Raw genomic sequence first — 20,218 nt, forward strand, 5'->3', positions numbered from 1 at the left:
TGGCAGCCAGAAATGAGAATCCAGGACTCTGAAGCTGTAGCCCCAAAGAGCAGTGAGGTGCTCGAAGGCACCACCTTTGTTTTAGCAATGGAGAGCGAGTGGGCGCGTTCTTCTCTGAAAGGAACCGCTGCCCTCCGTGCCTTCCTTCCGGCAGCTGAGGAGGACAAAGTCCCAAATCTGTTTTGTGGGCTGGCACCAGTCTGTGCTTCTTGTGCCTTTTCAGCACAGCTCTGCCCAAAGCTCCAGCCACAGCTCACACCAGAGGGGAAAGCCCTCAAGTGCAGCAGAGTCTGCAGGGGCTGTTGACATTTACCTCTCCTCCTGTGGTAGTGTCGAGTGCTCTATAAACATCTCCAAAACTCCTAGAAACAAAACAGAAGCAGAGAAAGGAGAAACCATTTAGATCTTGCAGTGAAAGCCAGCCCACACAGGAGATCTCTGCTGTAGATGCCTGCAGGACACTGGAAGCATGAAGATGTATTTGACAATGCCTTCTGAGCACACCTAGAAATTCTGATCAGCACTGACAATCTAAGCCCAGTGCCTGAACACATTTGCAGTTTGTCTGACTTCACACTTGATACCTATTCCACCAGCAAAACACCTGATGCATAGTTTTGTACCATTAACATTGCTTGGACTCACCCACTGCCAATATTTTCCAGTTCAATGTATTTTAGAATAGGACTTTCCATCTTCACCATTCTCCCCGAGGGAAACAAAATGCAAGATGTTCACTTTAAAGCAGAGAGCCCACCTTCTAGGAGATACAAAAGGCAGCCCCACTGTCTGGAGCTCTGAGCCTCCCTTGGTGAACAGCTGGCTAACAACAACAGGAACAGCAACTGGAACACCAAGAAAAGAACAGCAGGCCCACAGCACAAGTGGCTGGCACAGAGACTGATTTCCAGCATCCTTTGAAGTGAGAGACCTCTTGACAGCAGACACACAGGGAAGCACCGGGAGATACATTCAGAGGAGACTGAGACCAGAAGAGAATACCTACCTAGGCAAGTAAGTTTGTCATCTAGAAACATTAAGGAGAGCTGGAACTAACAGTGCCTTTGTTTTCTTGGGAATAAACACTGTGAGATTTAGAAAAGGTTTCCTACTTGCTAAGATTAAATGCACCTGGATATGTAGAATCAATTCCTCTGAACAGATGTCAAGTCCAGAACAGGAGGAATATTGCCAAGTGTTCCCATCTTTTCCACCTTGCAGCAGTTTGCCAGAAGAATGACTCTGCATTTGTAAACCAGAGCAGCTCATGCTAGAACCAATCCCCACGGGCTTTCAGCATCAGGACCCTCACCCTTTATGAGCAGGCTGAGCTCAAAGACGCCCTTGCCCGTGCCCCACGTGAAGAACCAAGCCACTTCTCTTCACCCTGACAGTGCGGCTCAGTCGCTCCCATTGCACTCACCCTCTCTGCACTGCACATGTGTCCATCTTCCCAACCCGGCACGGCGGGCACAGAGGACAGCAGTGCTCCTCAGGCACCCCTGTGACACAGAGAGCTGCTCAGAGGAGATGCTGACCCTCTTGTGAGTCCAGGCCGTGCGAGGCAGAAGCTGGCCCAGAGAAGGGGCTGCTGCCTCAGGCAGCTCCGCGCTGCAGCAGCTGGGCAGCAGGACCCTCCCAGCTAAGGAAGGCTCCAGCCTCTGCATTCCCACCAGCCCTCAGGGACAGGGCAGCAACCACAACAAGGCTGGCAAAGCCTCAGCATGAGCACTGACAGGCACTGATGGGAAGAAGCCAGAGTGAGCCTGAGCCCTGGACAAGCTGTTGCCCCCATTCAGGACACAACAGGATGGGCTTTGAGATCAGCCACACCCAGGCTCAGATCAGTGCCCTTTTTGTCCCAACAGGTGATGGTAGACACAGAATCCACGGGGCTCTCTTCTCAACCCTACCAGATCTTATCTGAGGGCACAGCACTGGCAGCCGTTAAGGGCAAGAAGCAGATTCATTGGGTTGTGCTGCAGAATCACAAAGGGCTTGATATGTTTTCCTAGAGACTGATCTGAGCAGGGCTTCTGCCAGTGGCTAGGACTCAAGCAGTCACAGCCTTCTGCTGATCCAGGAACAATCCCTGCTTCTGCCTTCGGGAGAGAGAAGGGAAGCCCAGGAAAACTCCAGCCAGTCTAAGCTGCCCTCAGAGGCAGCAGGAACACCCAGAGCTCTCTCTTGCTGCCTTGGAGCACTGCCAGCACTTCTGTGACACTAAACTGAGCAGAACCCTTTGGTACAGCTATGCTGACACGTGCACACAACACACTGTCCCTCAGATAAGAAAGATACCAGACGTACTCTGTTGCTCCAGGGAGTCACCCGCCATCTCCTGTTGCTGAGCAGCAGCTGGGTCAGCACGGGAGGTGAACCAAGGGCTCAGGCTCCACTTCTTCAGCTGGAGAGCAAAGGCTCCTTGGGATGGCACTGCTGCTTCTGCAGCAGCTTCAGTGTCAGTGTCGGTGTAGATCTGAGACAAGAAATGAGTTGATGTCAGGAAGGTGTGGCAGAGATTGCCCTGAAATGCAAGAGAGATTGCCATTTGAAATGCAAGCCCTTAGGAAGCTGCTGTCAGCCACATGCAGAGCTCTTCAACTGGATTGCTTTGGATGTCCACTTGTGAAACCAAATGGTCAAAAGCAAAGGCTGGTTTGACTTGAGTTCATAGCCAGTTTCTTGTTCTGAAGGATGACTGCAGCAACGACCGCTCCACTTCTCCCAAAGACTCCTTTCCCCCTCCTAGGTCTGCAGATACATTTGCAGCTCCTCATTCTAATGTTCTACCACCTGCCATGAAATTCTCTTTTTCTGCACCTTCCTTGGGACGTGCTTATCCTGCAGCATCTCTGCATGGTTCAGTTCCTGGGCCTCATGCCAGCCTCGGGGCTCTTGGTTGCCCGTCATTTGCTGGAACTCTCTGCAGGCTGCCAGGTAGGATGGCGACACTTCCACCTCAAGTCAAAGAGAACAAAGTAGTCAGAGACTACAGCTTGTGCCCATCAGCCAGGAGTCATCAACTGGGAAGAAAGGAAAGTACAGGAGCAGATTTGCAAGGGATACAGACAGCTTGTAGCTCGTATTCCAAATCTATGTGAGTGACCATGTTCACCTGCAAAAACACCTCAAGAAACAAGGTCACCTGGAAGAAGCCAGCAGGAGTTCATTTGGGTGACTGCTGGCTAAATGGCCAAAGGAGTAATGCCACTGCCTAGAGCATCAGCTGAGATCCAGCAGAGCAGGAAGTGTCCTGGAGAGCAGCTCTGACAGAGGCCTCATCAGGATGGCACTCAGAGGCATCACCCACCCCCTGCTGCTGCTCTGCACTGGAAAGGCAGGGCAGGCAGAAACCACCCCTTGGGTGACTGCAGTGCCTAGTGCTATTTCACTCGCTTTTCTAGAGCCTTTTGCTCCTGAAGGAGGTGATTCATTTTCTCTTTGATGATTTTAATTTTTTCATCTACCCACTTCTTCCTTGCCTTTATCCTAGTCTCAGTTTCTTGCAGCTGTGCCTCCATCTGTTCATCAATTTTCTGTAAACAACAATGGAAAGGACCCTCTTTCATGAGTGGAGTGGCTGCCATTCCTTCATTCACCTGTTTTTGTTGATTGCCCCCTGCATTGGGAGATTCTTCTCCTCTTGGATGTCTTCATTCCTCCTCTTCACTGCCATGATGGCACTCTGAGCTTCAGGCAGCTCTGCTTGTGGCTCTGCCTTGATGTTCTGTGCACACAAAAGCAGAACAAGTGACTGAGAGCTGCCATCAAGCTCAGCTTTTACCTCTTGCAGCCTCAAAATCACATTTATTCAGCCCCTTCTTTCCACTCAGTTTTTCCACTCAGCTCTGCTTTAACTGTAACCATCCTGTCCTGGTGCTGATCTCTGCAGATTCCAAGGCTCTGTGCTTCCAGTGCCTGTGGAACTCCTGGCCTCCTCAATCTCAAGAGCTCTGGTTTATGCCCCTCTTCCTGCCCTTCCCTCTGTCACCTGGCCAGTCAGGCTTACCTGGCCATTCTCCTGTGGCTCTTCCTCCTGCTGCCTGAGCTGCTCTTCCTGCTCTCGGGCAGGGAACAGCTCTCCCTGAGTCTGGCATGGCATCTCAGATAAGGCAGTGTGCTCTTGCTCTTTTCCTAGAAGCACCTGCACAGAAAGCAAGAGAAGATGGGTTTCAACTTCCCATACACCCTTTGTGGGCCAAGACTCAGAGACTGCTGGGCTCACACGTTCCCAAAGCACTGTGCTGCTGCTCTCCTGGGTCGTTCTCTGCCCGAGGGGAGGCACAGATTCCAAAGTGACCCTGGCCCTACAATCAGGAGCCATCTGGGACTGAAGCTCCAACAGCCTCTCAGGCAGCTGACAGGGAAGGTGTGGCATTTCTCAAGGGTCTGGTGAGGGCCTCCCTCTGCTTCTGCCATGTCCTGTTTGTCTGACACCCCGCCCTGTCCCACAGCTCCATCCTGGCTCTGCAGGGGCTTCCTGGGTGAGATCACTCCTTGTGAGAGACACTTCTGGAGTTCACGTTCTCTTCAGGCCTGCACCAGCATTCCTCCCTCCTGACATCCACACTCTCATTAGAAAACCGGGTCATTCAGGAGATAAGGATGCATGCAAAGATCTCTGATGGAAGTCAGAGAACCCCTATGGCCACCTCAGTATATGGAGGAGGACCAAGGTGTTTCTTTTCCCTCTTTTGTCAATGGAGAATTCTGACCAGCACTAACAGAGTTTCTCATAAAGCCCCATTAACGAAAGCACTTGCACAGCCCTAGGGATGCCAGCTTAGGAAACCATGTGTCATGTAATGCAAACCATGTGTCATGTATGAGCAAAGTCACCAGACCCCAGCTACAGCATGGGATAGTTCTACTTCCTCAGGACATGCAAAAATTTAAAGAATAAAAAGAAGGCTTCAGGGCACAAGAGGCTGGAGGAGGAAAACATGAGGGGAAAAAACAACCATCTCTGGATGGGGAAACATCTTTGCCTGCTCAGGATCAGTCAATGGAACTTGTCTCTACTCCTTTCCTGAAGGGATGCCTTTAGGTGAGCTTTGCATCTTCCACTGGTTTGGAGCTGAGCCAGGAAGATTCAAAAGACAGATAGATAGACAGATCTCACTTTTTTAATCTCTCTTTACTGTGCTGGGGCATTTACATTCTTTGAATACAGAGAGATATAGTTCCTCTCTCTCTCCTAGGTTTTTTTTAAAGGAAGGTAGTGAGAAACTTAGGGAAGAAGAGAAAACAATTATCTCTACTGGCTGTTCTTGTTGTTTAGTACATGTAGAATGTGTTATAGTGATTGTTTACTGAAAGTGATTTGTTAGGTGGATTTTAGTGATAGTTGTTTAGCTTGATTAGCTAATTAGATAAAATCTGTGTTGTGACTGTCTGGAGACAGTCACGAGTTTTTCTTTAGTAGCTTTATAGTATAGTATCTCTATAGTATAGTTTTAACATAGTACTAGTGTAATATAACATAGCTTAAGAAAGCATTTGTTTAACCTTCTAAATCATAGAGTGAAAGCACATTATTCACCATGTGGGGGTCACCCTGAATCAATCCTGTCCTTTCTGTCGCTACACACATCAGCACTCAGTAGCAGTGCCCCAGTCAGCAACCATCCTGAACTTGCTCTCCTGTTGCTTCAGTAACCCACACTCTTGGGGAATCTGGAGCATGTGGGTCCTTACGGAATGCAACCAGACCCAGAGCATTGCACTGGGAACAGCACTCTTTGTGCATCTGTGCTCGGGCAAGTTCTTCTCTTGGACTCGACCACACTGATGGTGCTAAAGTGGCTGGAATCAGAAATGCAGCCCAGCCCCTCCCAGCTCCTCTAATCTCTGAGCACCAGCTGGAATGCAAGGGCATTGATTTCCTGCTCAATTCCCAAACACAACACACACTGATTCCCTGGGCTGCCAAAAGAGACGGGAGCTGTTAACCTGAAAGTGATGTGTTTCTTCCAGTGCTGGAAAAGGGCAGAAAAGACTGAGAAAAAGCTCCCTGGAGAAGGAAAAATTACACAAAGCTTCTCCTTCTAGCAAACAAATGAACAAATAAACAAACAAAATATGCAAGTGTTACCCACTCCAGTGTCTAAAGCACTTGGATGCAGTGAAGGGATGTTTGGTAGGGAAACAGCCCTTGTGCTGAGCACTGGCTCTATGGATCTAAGGCAGGGATCTATGGAAGTCTGCCTGAAGGTCCCTCATGAGCCCGCATTGTCCAGGCTAAAGCTCCCTCAGCACCTCCTCACTGGCCTTGTGCTGCACCCCCTTGCCCAGCTCCCCTGTCCTTCTGTGCCCATGCTGCAGCCCCTCCATGACTTTCTGCTTCCCAGGGCCCACAGCTGCACACAGCACTCCAGCTGTGGCCGCAGCGCTGCCCAGCACAGGGCCACGCTCACTGCCCTGCTCCTGCTGCCCCACTGCTGCTGGCACAGCCACCGTGCCCTTGGCCTTCTGGGCCCCCTGGCCCCACGCTGCCTCATCTTCAGCTGCTCAAGGCCGCCAGCCCTGCGTCCTTTGGGCCCACGCAGCTCCCCAGCCACAAAGGTGCCCATTTCACTTCAGATACTGCAGGCACCATTGCAAGATGGCCTTCCTGTTCTACAACGATATCTTCTAAGTAGATATCATAAAGTTTGATAGGAATAGAATTCTAAGGGACTCTGACTAAATTAAAATGGTCTAATTCAACTGTACAGGAAATTGCTCCTAAGTAAATATTCCACCCTATCTGTCGTCAGCAAGCAAGGTTCTCTCTGCAACACTAGGTTTGTAGTTCTTCAAAGCTCTGATATAGAAATTTAAAATATCCATTTCGCACTTTGTTATTTTTCTTCAGGCATGAAAATGGATTTTCTTTCCGCCTTCCTAGCTGGCTCTCTAAACTCTGTTGCTACTGGCCAAGCTCTCAGCTTGCTCCATAATTCTTAAACACCAGGAACATGAAATGTTCCTTTCTCACTCACCTCAGGATCTTCAGCACTGCTGAATACACACTTCAGGTGTCCTGTAGTGGGAAGGGAAAATGAACCAGATGCTGTCAGAAAACTGCCTGGGCTGCTGAATCCCACAGAACAAGTCAACCCAAACAGAGATGATTTCCCGTTTCACAACATCCCTTCAGCAGACACATTTCATTCACACATCCAGCAAGGGATCAGGACAATATTCTTGCTTGTGCCTACACTTCAGCCTGTTTTGCCAGTAAATGAATACAAATATGACCAAGAAAATGCAAATTGTTCTTTAAAACTCAATGCTCCTGTTCTACCAAACACATAAAACAGCTTCTAAAATCCTCTCCTTCAGGTACTCTTTTTTTTCCTGGTCAGTTACATGCACTAATTCTGATTAACTTGCAGGAAACAGTTGCCCAGAAAAGCTTCCCAAAATTCCCCTGGGCTGTGGCAGTTCTATTGTGGAAGAGCACAGCAGCACCTCTAGGGTTCAGGAGCAGACACTCACTGCTTTAGAGTTTGAACTTCCTTTCAAAGGGAATAACTATTTTAGCACTCAGTAAAAGGTTATTAAGTTAGACAGTCAAATCCTTTCATGACAAAAGTTAAAAAGAAATAAGCTTTCTCTGAATTCTGGGAACAACTGCAGAGTTTTAAGAAGGCATTCCAAGAAGCTCTGCCAGTCTACAATTTCAAAGGTGTCTTGCTTGTCCCAGCAACATGAGGAATTGACAGACTCTGCTGCCACAGACTCTCCTGTGGAGGGAATGGAAGCCCTGCAGGTTCCCCTGCAAATGCTGCTCCTGTGGCTACAGACACCCCCTTTTTAGCTGAAAGCCTTGACAGGAGCTTTACCAAACCACTGGCATCCTAATGCTCTTTCCCTTTCAAAATCAGTAACTCAGCCACCAAGAATGAGCAGGAAGATATACAAAAGCCAGGTTAGGTTACATCCAAACCTTAGTAGAAGGGAAACCTCTACTTACGGGTGAAGTGTGTCATGTAATACATGGAGAAAGAAATGCCATATACAGCAAAAGCTGCCATGGCCAGTTGGTGAAACATAGTCATTTTTGAAAGTTAGATAAATAATAGAAAAAACAATGATCTTGTCAGTGGGCAGCTACCCACTGACAAATTCCCCAACCAGAAAAGTTCGCAACTGAGCAAACACTAGGGCTGCTCTGACACTCAGGCCTTCCGTGCACCAAGGCAACCTTCTGATGTCACTACAACAAGGTGGCAACCATGCCCTGACATCACAAAGCAAACGCTCCATGTTGGTCTGTGAATTTATGCAAAGCAATAACCAACCTTTCCTACAGTAAACACAAAAGAGCCAGGGAAGATCTCCTCTGTCACAAAGGAGCACAAGTTCCCCTCATGGGCCAAACCCTGTTGTTCAGGGGATCCAAGGGGAGCTCCAAGGGTGCCCCAAGCACCTACAGCCTGTACCCCAGCTGAGCACTCAGATGGGACACAAGCAAAGGAAACCAGACCAAGACAATTGCCCACAGCATTGTACATGTGAGAAATGACTCTCACTTTTAAAATTTTAAAGGCTTAGTAAACCTTAACAAAGGATTGAATAAGGAAAAATTGCAGTATAGGGAGTCTCTGTGACTAGCAGCCATGTGCTCATCTACAAAAAGGATGCTCTGCCTTTTACACCCTTAGCCCCTGCAAAAGTTTTGTCAGTCAACTCTTTCTCTGCTGTCCATTGGTGGAGATTACTTTCTTGCATCCTGACTGGAGGTCAGGTGTTGTTACACCCTGCCTACTGGTCACAAGCCAGCCCTCCCCAAATGCCCTGACTACCAAGGCTATTACAAGGGGGACGGGAAAGAGGACTATGGGAGAATATATTACAATACCATCACTACACATTTGAACATCCACATAACATCTACTTCTTAATTGTCAGAGCCAACCATTGCAGTACTCATCTAGAACACACAGAACCAGGAGAGAAGCCACTGTTGGCATCACAGCTGAAATGTTTCCTAACAAATCTCCCCACATATTTGCACCTTTATTGGACATGCCCAGGGCTCCGGTGAGTGTACATCTCTGCCTTTCTTCCCCTTTGGCAGCAGTTGAACTGGCAGCATCTGCCCTCCAGCAGCAGCTGCTCCAAGCTGGGAACGCCACTGGCCGTGCTGATTTCCAGAGGCTTCTGTGTGCCAGGGGAAGCCAAGGAGGGAGCGGATTGAACGGTGCCTGTGCTGCTGCTGCCCTGTGCCAGAGAGCCCCGGCTGGGCAGGGCACGGTGCCCACTGCACTGCAGGCTCCTTCTCCTGCCACAGCTGGGCACACCTGGCAACAAGGCATGACAACTTGTGGGCAAGCCAAAGCGTTTCTGGGGCTGCACTGCTCTGCACACACCCAGCACACCTGCAGCACAGAATTTTAACCCTCAAACAGGTAAACCAAAGGGAAACAGCTGGAAAAGATTTCATTTCAACCATTCTTTAGGCTTCAATAGAAATGACCAAAATGAACGTCACCGAGCAGGGCCCAATCCACACTGCCAGCTCAGTGTGAGAAAACAGGCATTATTTTATTTCAGTGCAGGGTGCTTGAGGAATCACTTCCCTGAAACATGCACACCCACGGGTTAGTATCCATGGAACTAAGACATTACTTTCATTACTTTTATTCATTACTTTGCTCAAACTCACAGGCTAAACATTCTCACAAAGTGTTTGACATGTTTAAATCACTTCCCCAAAATTACTGACATTTAGAGTAGGGGTCTCTTGAGGGTCTCTAGTGGTCATGGGGTGAACATCCCGTTCCTCAAATTCTCCTTCCATGGTTAAGAGCCTTCTTCTGCTTGAATGCATTGCAGCTACCTCCTCAGCAGGCCCACTGTCTTTATTCTCAAGGCTAAGACATCCACTTGCACACATTAACCACTGCTGTGAGGGAAGGTACGACTAAGCACTGCCTGTTAAAGCTTAACAAATTCACAATTGGTTGCAGGTCAACACTTCCCCAACATCTCTTGTTCCTTCTCTGGGAATGAAACACAAGCATTTTGTGATCCCTGAGCCCAAGGCCGCTTCCAGCCCTCCTGTCACCCAGCAGCCCTTCTCTCCTCACAAACAGCAGGCCCAGCAGTGCCATCCCTCACTGGCTCAGTCACCAGCTGTGTCAGGAGTTCTCTGTCACACACTCCAGGGCCATCCTGGACTTGTTGCTCTCCGCTGCACTCTGTTGCCAGCAGACATCCCCACCCTGTTCCATGCCCCGTGCAGAAGCCTGCACCTGCTGTCCATGGGCACCTGGAAGGGGAGGCACTCACGGTAGAGATGCGCCAGCTGCACTGGGCAGGAACCAAAACCCTCTGGCAGCACAGCTGCTGGCCTGGGTCTGGCACAGCTCTGCATGCCCCACTCCTCATGGGCTTTGGGCTGGAAATGCAATTGCACTTTCTGCCTCATGGAGAAACACCGGGGCTGCACAAACAACAGCCAGCAGGCCACATCCCAAAGGCACTGCAGCATGGAGCTGAGAAGGAAGAACACCCTTCCCCAATTCCTAACCATACAAAAACCACCATCATTGGGACTTTTAATCTTCTGAATGTAGAGCTGATTCACAGGGTGACAAGGGAATCTTCCAATGGAGTTGAAGTTTGGTAGAGTTTTTATTCTGAGTCCTACTCAGACTGTTGATTTGAAAATTTATTTTAAAATATTTTTTAAAAGGCTGTGCAGTCATATGGTTTTATTCTAATACCAAAATGGCTAGATGAAATGTACTGACATTTTAATTACATCCAAACTGATTAGTCTGTGAAAGCTTTCCTGCAGAATAGCCACTAAACAAGAAATGAAAATCTGTGGACTGTTGACTTTGCAAATTTCTACTAAACTTATCAGACAATGAGGCATTTTTAGGTAGATCATAGAGCAAATTAATTCCTATGGATAACTTGATTTGGATAAACCTGTTGATTTCAAATTAAAACTGCCAGCACATACTAAGTGGAAATCTGAATACTCACTTCCATGAGCTCTGAATTATTAGATAGTCATTGTCTGCCATATTAACAAAAATTAACATTCTGGCTATTTTTTTACTTACAGTCAGCTCTTCAACACTCTTTGTAACACCAGAAAGAGAGTTTGTAGCAATGTGAACCATGGGTTGGTGGAGCATTGCAGAAGGCTCCTATGTCAGCACTAGATGTTCACATTTACCATGGCATCACTTCTTGCCTTTAATTCCAAGCTACAGCTCCGTTCCTGCAGTATAGATTCACACTTGTAGTCTGCATTTGCAGCTGGTTCTTACTTCCCTGTCCAGGAAAAAAGTCATGTTTGGATCTCAAATCAAAATAAAATGAGGAGAGAGTCAGGTTCTGGATAGGTATAGCAAGAACTAAGAGATTTTTTTGCAAATATGTTGAAGAGTTGTTTGTACATGCTGCAAAAACAGCAGATTAAAAACTTGCACTCTAACTTGCAAGCTGAGGTTTGCCTGTTCTCTCTGGACTGATTTCTTGAGGCCAGACACTGAACCTAATCAGTAAGAAAATCAAAACCACAGAAGTAGTTTGGAGAATAATGTAAATTATTCTGTCATGATGCTTTTTGCCTAAAAGTTCTGGCCATCATCCAATTGGAGTAATTAGAGGAGATCGAAGCCATCATACTGTGCCTGTGCACACAATTCCTTCCCAGGGGTAATCCATGAAGCAACGCTGACAAATCCACACCAGCAGCTGCTGCTACACAGCCATGAAGCAGAGAATATGTATTTCTGCTACACTTGGACAGCTGAAGATGCCTCTGCTGAGCTAATTTTAGTGACTGCCCAGCACAGATGAGACCTTGTGGTCAGTCTCCAACAAGTCAGGGCAGTTAATATTCTGCCTAAATGAAGTAAGTCTAGCAATACATTGTCGCAGACATTTTTTCACAGAAATCCTCTCTTTCAGATTTCTGCATTTTCTGGGAAGCAAGGGCCTCAGAAAAAGAATGTAAACAATTATTATCAGCTGCTGTAAAATGCAACAGGGGCCTCTGTGATTGGTCTCATGTGCTTGTTTGTAATTAATGGCCAATCACGGGAGCAAGCTGGGGACAGAGTCCCTGGACACAACTTTGTTATAGATTCTTTCTTTCTATTCTTAGCTTAGCTAGCAGCTCTGCAACTTCTCTCCTTATTCTATAATGTATTATATAACATATATGAATAAATCCAGCATTCTGATCAAGAAACAAGATTCACCGTCCATCTCTCACCATCCCCAGTGACCCACTCAGGTCGCTGTAATAATACATAGACCATAGAACCTGAGGAAAGCCAGCAGCTGTGGGAGATTAAATTTGTTTCCATATCTTTCTTTTTACTCATTAATTACAATCAATTATTTAAAGAATGGAAACTTTTGGCATACCATTGGCTGGAAGGTTGGTCAGTCTTCCATTCATGACTCCTCTGAAAGCATCACTGCAGTGTTTTTATCAGTAGCTCTTCCATCATCATGGCTCACACAGCATTTCCTGCAGCTCTTGCTGGAGTCAGGGAAAGGCACCAGGAGAAGGGGGAGAAAGCTGTGTGCAGAGACTGTGTCAGCTGAAGAGACATTTGTTTCCTCTGATTTGGCTGAATGGCTGCAGGAACCTTGCTGGCACTGCTGGCGGGGTGGCCTTTTGCAGGGCTGGGCAGAGTTTGGGGCCCAGGATCCCTCCTCTTGGTGGGACACCAGGGTGAGCAGCCCCTGTCCCAGCCAGGAGCAGAGGTTCTGTGGCTCTGCCCTGGGCACAGGGACCTGCCACTGCCATGAGCTCCTGCCACGGCTCCTCTGGGGCAGCTCCTGCTCTGCAGTGATGATGGGCGCAGCTGGGGGCGGCTGCAATGGAGGGTGGCTTCCAGTGGGCTCTGTTGGTCTGCCACACTGGAGCCAGCAGAGCTTCTGGAAGGAGTCTCCTCTTGTGAGTTGCTGGAGTTGGAGCTGGTGCTGGCCACAGAGCCGCTGTGTTCATCCCTGACAGGACCAGAGCACAGCAGCCTCTGGGCCTCCTTGCTGCACGATGGCAGTGAGGAGGCCATGGACCAGAGGTTCAGTATGTGTGACTCAGTTTCCTGATAAACTGTGCTAAGAAAACCCTGCATCCCTCCTGCCAGATCTAAGACACTCCAAGAAATCTGTTGGCACTTTGGGAACTCAGAATTGTTTGAATTTTGAACAATTGTCCTATGAGCGCTTTTGATTGTTTTTGTCATTTTGTGTTGATTCAGTTGATCCTTCAGAGAAGCTTTCCTAATAATATAAAACAGGAGGAATTGTGGAGACCCTGAGGGGCATTCCCTGGTCTAGGGAGGCACAAGAAGCTTCCCTCAAAAAGCTGTTAGACCCCATTGGCTCCTTCCCCTGTTCCTGTCTGTTCCTATGTTCCTGAGCCACACCTTCCCTATTCCCTGATTGGCCCCCTTATCTTTGTACTGCCCCGAGATCAGGGTCAGCCCCCAGGCCCCTGTGGAAACAAATTGAGACCCTCTGTGTGTGGGTGCTGGGAGGTGAACATCTCCCTGCACAGCTGAATAAAACATCTGTGGAGATTATGCAAAGGCCCTTTTTGCTTCTTTACCCTGGACTATGCTAGCAGCAATTCAGACTGCTACAGAGGAGAAGCTGCAGTACTGGCACCAAGAGTTTGGCAACTTGACCATAGGCACAGAGGGCTTGCAGGATGCTGCTCTGTGAATTCCTTAACCAGCCATCTCTGGTGCTGGCATATTCCCTGCAGCTTCTGCTGCAGCCAGGGCCACCTTTGGTCCAGGAGATGACATTGTTATTTGAAAAATTCGGCCCACTCCTTGGGCAGGAGGCCATCCACAGGCTCTGGTCCTGCAGCCCCTGCTCAGCTGGGGACAGTGTTCCCTGTGGGGAAGATGGAGCAGCCATCACAGGGTCTTGGGGGCTGCTTTCAGCAAGGGGGTGTCAGGGTCCATCCTAGTGAACAGATGACCTGATGTTTCGTAGGAATGATCTCAGAGTGCAAAAGCAACACAATACAAGGGGGTTTGCAGTGATAATCAAATCAAATGTGGTTTTATTGAAATAACTACAGCAAAAATGTGATAGAGGGAGTAAGGGAGAGAAAAAGATAGAGAAAGAGAGAGAGAGAGAGAGAGAGGGAGAGGGGATATAGCTACCAACGCAGAGATGAAGTCCTTTGGTCCAGTCCAGCCGAGGATCCAACTTCTACGCTGGGGAGATCTCAAAGGCTCTAGCTAACTCAGAGGTTTTTATTACTGAAAATTGTGAGGGGGGGAGTGAAACAGTAGGGAACAGATGTAACAGGTAGTCCATGTTCTCAGCAGTAAGCGAGAGCCATTGTTTTCTTGATCCAGTGGTCACAATCTGCAGGCAAACATCTTGCTTCGGTCAGCTTGCCTCTCCCACACACCTCCCCCGGGCTGGGGGTTTCAGTCCCAGTCCTTGGTGTCCTAGATGGTGTCCAACTCCCCAGAATTTGTTCAGAAAGCAGCCACTCAGAGCCTGGGGATCTTGGTGGAGAATGAGACTCCTGCAAGAGCAATGACTGCTCTCATGGACATGGGAGTCAAGTAGGTTCTTCTTCTTTTAGTGATGTTCTTCACCTTTGTGTGTGGGAGGGAGAAGGGATGAGACAGAGAATGGGAATGGTGGAAGGGAAGAATCCTGTATCCTGCATCTTCTGTGAACTCAGTGACTTGATTCTCCAACCAACCTCACTTCTTCCCTCTTGTCACCTATTTCTGCCCTCCTGCAGCCCATTACTCCTCAGAATCACAGAAGTGTAGAATATGGGAAGTTGGAAGGGGCCCATCAGGACCATCGAGTCCAGCTCCTGGCCTTGCCCAGAACAGCCCAAGGGTCACACCAAGTGCCTGAGATTGTTGTCCAAATGCTCCTTCAACCCTGTCAGGCTTGGTGCTGTGACCACTGCCCTGGGGAGCCTGTTCCAGTGCCCAGCCACCCTCTGGGTGAAAAACCCTTTTTCCTGATATCCAAACTAAAGCTCCTCTGACTCAGCTTCCTGCTGCTCCCTGGAGTTCTCCCAGTCTGTCAGATTTTCTTAGATGTGGTGACTGATGGGGAAGGGAAAGTGCCTGCAAAGGCCAAGGATAGAGCCTTGTGCTTTTGTGGGCAGAGAGACAATTGCAATTGCAGCTGTGAGCAGTGTTTGGTATTTCACAGTGCTAACCACAGAGGCCCTGGGAAAACCACGTCTCCTCATGATGCCATTAACTTGAGAAATGAGGAGGGTCCTTGCCCCCATGGAGCACATGGGGGACAATCTGCTGGGTGTGGCACAGCCTGCACAGCAGGTGCAGCTCCTGCCAAGTCTTGTATGACTGTCCTGGCCTTAGAGCTCTACTTTCTATTCAAACTGATGTTTCGTGTTAGCCTTGAGATGATGACTGCCTACCACCCTTTCCTCAGCTTTGCAATAGGGTAAAACATTCAGATGGATCCATTGCCAAGCCCCACAGAAGAAATAGGCTGCAATACTGGATATTCTGCAACTTCATAGCCCACAACGTGTTTTCCCTGCATTTGTTGTTTTCCAAAGTTCTGCAGATTTGGGGATACATGGGTGAAAAGAGCCTCAGTCTGTCTGCAGGTCTCTGTGGTGTGCATCTGCCCCTGCTCTCTCCATTGCCCTTCCTACTCATGGCATGGGGGGCCTGAAGCAGCTCCAGGTTGAGGACAAGGTGAAGGCAATCATGGCTCAGCCTCACACAGAGGTGAGGGGGGAGCTGGGCCAATCTCTGCTGGGAGGAAGGGTCTCGTGGCAGCCCAGAGAGGCTGTGCACATTGCCAGGGAACAGCTGTGCCCTGCATGTGCCCCTGCAAGGAGCTGTGCTGCTGCCAGTGCCCCTGGAGCTGTAGGGCTGCTGAGCTGTGGGGCAGGGAGAGGAGCAGGAGGGTGCATGTGCAGCTGAGCCATTCCTGAGGAGCACAGGGCTCTGGGCTCCCTGCTGTCCCAGGGCAGCCCAGAGGCTAGGCTGTGCCTGTGCCAGCTCTGGGCAAGTGGCTCAGGGTTTGCCCTGGCCTGCCTCAGTGTCTGCCAGCAGGAGCATGTTTCCCTGTGCACCTATTTAGACATTTCCAGGAAATGTGTCCCATGAAATATGGAGCTTCAGATGCTTTAGGTTTTCATTGTGGCCTCTGTTAAACTTTGTGTCTCCGCTTTGCAGATCTGACTGGTTACCGTCTTACCGAAAAGTTTCCTTGTGACACTTCTCTCACCCATAAAGTCCTCGCCTCCCATCCAGAAGAGCTCTCTTTCCTCCAAGCTCTGGAAGAAGCTGCCGCCTGTATGGAGAGTATTTGAAGAATAGGATTGATGCGTTAGGCTTGATAGTTACAAATGTACATATGTTCTGATCTTTAGATGTAGTTTTGAATTAATGTGTTTTGATTCTGTCTTTAAGTTTTGATGACATGTTTTTAATTCTATATATTTCATTTTGATGATGAAAAAAGTAAACAAATAAACAACATTGAAAAAACCAAGAGGAGAATGTGAGACCAGGACCTGCCAGCCTAGAGATTATGGGAGTGCAGCTCACTCAATGTGCCAGTGTCTCACCACATCCTTTCCTCATTGGGCCTCTCCTCTTCCTCTTTGGCCATGTTTTCTTTGTGTCATTTGTGCTGCTCTTTGTTACTTGGCATTACAACAGAGTCACCTGTTGACCTGTTTGAGGGACAATGGATCCAAAAGATCTTGTCTAGTCAAAGGTTTTCTACCTAGGTGTGTTCTGTGCTCACCAAAGGCCTGAGCAAAGAAACCAAGAGAAGTGTGCCCAAATCCCCAAGCTTTGCTCCTTTGCAATCTCCCACAGATCTGGCTCACAGGTGTCTTCAATCACAATTCCATAGGTAAGAAGAGGTCATGTATTGCACTGGTAAAAGTTGTACTGCTTTGGCAAAATCACCTGTATGTATATTTACCCAGGACAGCAGTGCAGCTGTGTTGTTTGCCCCTTGTTTGCAGAAGGATGAGTGCACTGAGAGGCCAATAACAAGTGACAAGAGTTCCTCAAATCTGCACTGCAGCCTGGGTGCCATTCAGCCCCGAGCTAGGGGATCATTTGTTCCCATGGACCAGTGCTTGCCAGTGGAATGAATTCCTGCACACCTGGAAGAAGCAATTCTGGATTCAGCTCCAGCTGTTGGTGGGCTGCATGATCATTGACAATGCTGCCCTTCCAGAAATTATTCTGCAGTTTCCTTTCATAGTCATCTGAAGCTTTGAAACTTCACATTTCAATTTGCTTTGCCTTAGGGAAAAACACTTCTGGGCCCGGTGCAAACTGTAACCTTTTGACAGCAAAGTCCTCGTGGTTGCCAGCTTCTGATGTTACACAATGTCACCTGGCTGCATGTTTTTGCTTGGCTCTGGGTCTAGTCCCAGCCTAGTAAAGCCCAGGCAGGGTGGCACATTGCAGGGAAAATCGGTTCATGAGCTTATGGGGTTGCCATCAGCAGCAGAGTGAATGTGCCCTGTGGGGATTCCTCTGGAGACAAAATTAGGGACCTACTCCATGACACAATATTCTCTTAGATCTTTCTAAAATATCCTAGAAAAGGCTGTGAAACTTTACATCTCCTTGCACACCCACTGTTTGGAGAGGGGCGTTTTTGTCCCTCCTCAAAGTCATTGCTCTTGCACATGAGAAACATGAACATCCACCAACAGGAATGATGCATGGTCCTGCTGCTGCTGCTTCAGAGCTCTGCGAAGGTCAGACCTGGGTATTACCAATATCAGCACTTAGTTAGCATTTCATACTCCTTTAAGCTGTCCAGATCTCAGGGCTTTTTGTTTCAAAGCAGCCACTGCACCATCTCTAGGGAAGAACAGGAAATGGGAAACAGCGACTGCCAGCCTTGCATGGGTGTAGGGGAAAACCTGAGGTGTCTGCATCAAAAGATGAATGGGAAGAGTGTAATTGCCAAAGCAAATGCTCTGTTAGGACAGCAGGAGCAGTTCTTTACTGCATGCTTGCATGAAGATTACTTGGAAACTCCTTTTTGTATCTCATGTAGAAAAGGAGCTCTTAATAATACCACGCCACTTAAACCAGATTGGGATGCAGCTCTGTAGTGGTTCACAATGAAGCAGACTGCCTGCTTTGTCACTGCCAGCCTGGTGAGACTGCGAGGGACCAGAGTGTATCCCATGCCTGTTTTGCCTCCAAGCTGAGCTTGGTTTTCCTCATTAGTGTGGAGTAAATACAAGTGTAATAAAATGGACAATTAGACTGGCCACTTTGGAGGATATGCTCATGCTTTTGCATGTCAGTCCTGTACCTCATGCTCCCAAGGCTTGTTACTCATCATTAAATATTTTAACAAAAAATCTCATTTTATATCTGAAGAAAAGCTCTCATGTTACATCTGAAGAAAATTGCACAAGATCATCAAGAATTCTGCTGTCAGGAACAAGACAAGAGCCTTCCGACACTCACGTGCAGCTGTCCTGGATTGCTGCAGCCCTTTGTGAAAAGCTGCTGCAGACAGAGTGTTTGGAATTGGTTTGGGCCTTTATGAAAGATCTGTGGAGCAGTGTGCAGGGCTCTCCTGGCAGAAAACTGTTTGTCCCAGCCCAGGGACACGGTGCCGGCAGGAGCAGAGCGGCCCCGCTCCCAGCCCGAGAGTCTGTGAGCTGAGCCACGCCGGGGAGAAAAGGCAGCGAGGGGCTCCAGCCCAGCTGCTATACTGCCCTGCCCGCTCCATGGAACTCTGCCGTGGGAGAAAGCCGATGCCAGACGAGCCCCCGAGCTTCCATCAGCTGCTGGAACTGCTCTGTGACAGCTCCTGTTCTTCCGAGAGAGACCCCGGCGCCTTCTTGTAACGTGTGTCATGGGGAGATTCTGTTTGTTAATAAACTGTTGGGGGTTTCCACTTTCATCTATCAGTAATAATTTCCTATTGCTGGAAAGGGACTGTTGGAACACTTTAGAGGAGACGACTTATTGCACAAAATCCTGTTTGAAGTTGTCTCAAACTGTGTGAGACAGATGGCTTCACACAGGAGCATCCCCAAGGCTGCTGAGGGGAAGGCACAGAGGAAGACAAACCCAGTATTTCTGAGGGAGACTCCTTGACACCAAACCAACCTGAGCTGTCAAACAGCAGACCTGATGTTTCAAGACATGGGCCAAAGGGGAAACCTTGCAGTGTGTTTGGTCCAGGCTGGGTTATGCTCGGGGCAAAGGTGTGTCAGTGTGTTGGATAATACTCTTTTCTTGACCTAGAGATGGGGACACTGAGAGGTGTTTTAAAAACTTTTATTCAATTTTCAGTCTTATGAGAAGGGTGAGACAATACAGATGTTATAATTCACACCATCACAATCAGAAGCCAACTATTTCCTAATTATAATACATTATAATTAGGTTTTTTGGTCTATCAGCCTTTTGCCATGCCACGTTGTGAATGCCTTAAAGCCAATTATTAAAACTGCCCCTCATGGGTCCCACTACAATGCATCTTTCATAGCTCTGTTTTTCCAAAGTCTTATTTGCAAGGCCATCTTTTGGAACTTTTTTCCAGCTCCATTTCTCTCTCAACAATATCTGTCCTATTCCAGGGAAATTTTTAAGTTAGCATTTCTTGTCTCAAGGTTTATATACAGATTCATACTCTGTGGGCATTCTACTAGGCCCTAAAATCTCTCTAGATATCCATTTCCCACATCAGTGCACTTGGCTCCTTCTCTCCTCATTGTGCCTGGCAAGCACAGGAGCCCAGAGCTCCTGCAGAACCCATCCCAGCACTCAGTGGGAGCAAACTTGTGTCCAGTCCTCGCCTGGAGCTGTGGTGCCCAGCATTCCACCACATTGGAATGAGGAACTGTTCCTGCTCTTTCAGAAGGAGCTAAGGAGCTTTGGCCTTCAGATCAATTGTCTGCAGGCTCCTGCCATTCCTCCTGGTGCTCTCTTGCCAGAGGCACCCCAGGCCAGGGGGGCACATCTGGGCTGCTGTGTCTGGCTCTGGGGCTCCCTGTTCTGGGCAGTGAGGAGGAGCTGCAGAGGCTCTGCAGGACTGACAGGATGGGCTTTGGGGCTGGCAGGAGAAGCTGAGGGACCTGGGCTGCTGGAGCTGCTGAAGAGGAGGCCCAGGGCTCCTTCTGCAACTGCTCCAAGGGTGGTTTCAGAGAATCCCAGGAACAGCAAGGGTGGAACAGGCCATGGAGATCAAGTCCAGCCTGTGCCCTGACACC

The sequence above is a fragment of the Melospiza melodia genome, chromosome 17 (assembly GCF_035770615.1).
Source record: "Melospiza melodia melodia isolate bMelMel2 chromosome 17, bMelMel2.pri, whole genome shotgun sequence".
Lineage (NCBI taxonomy): Eukaryota > Metazoa > Chordata > Aves > Passeriformes > Passerellidae > Melospiza > Melospiza melodia.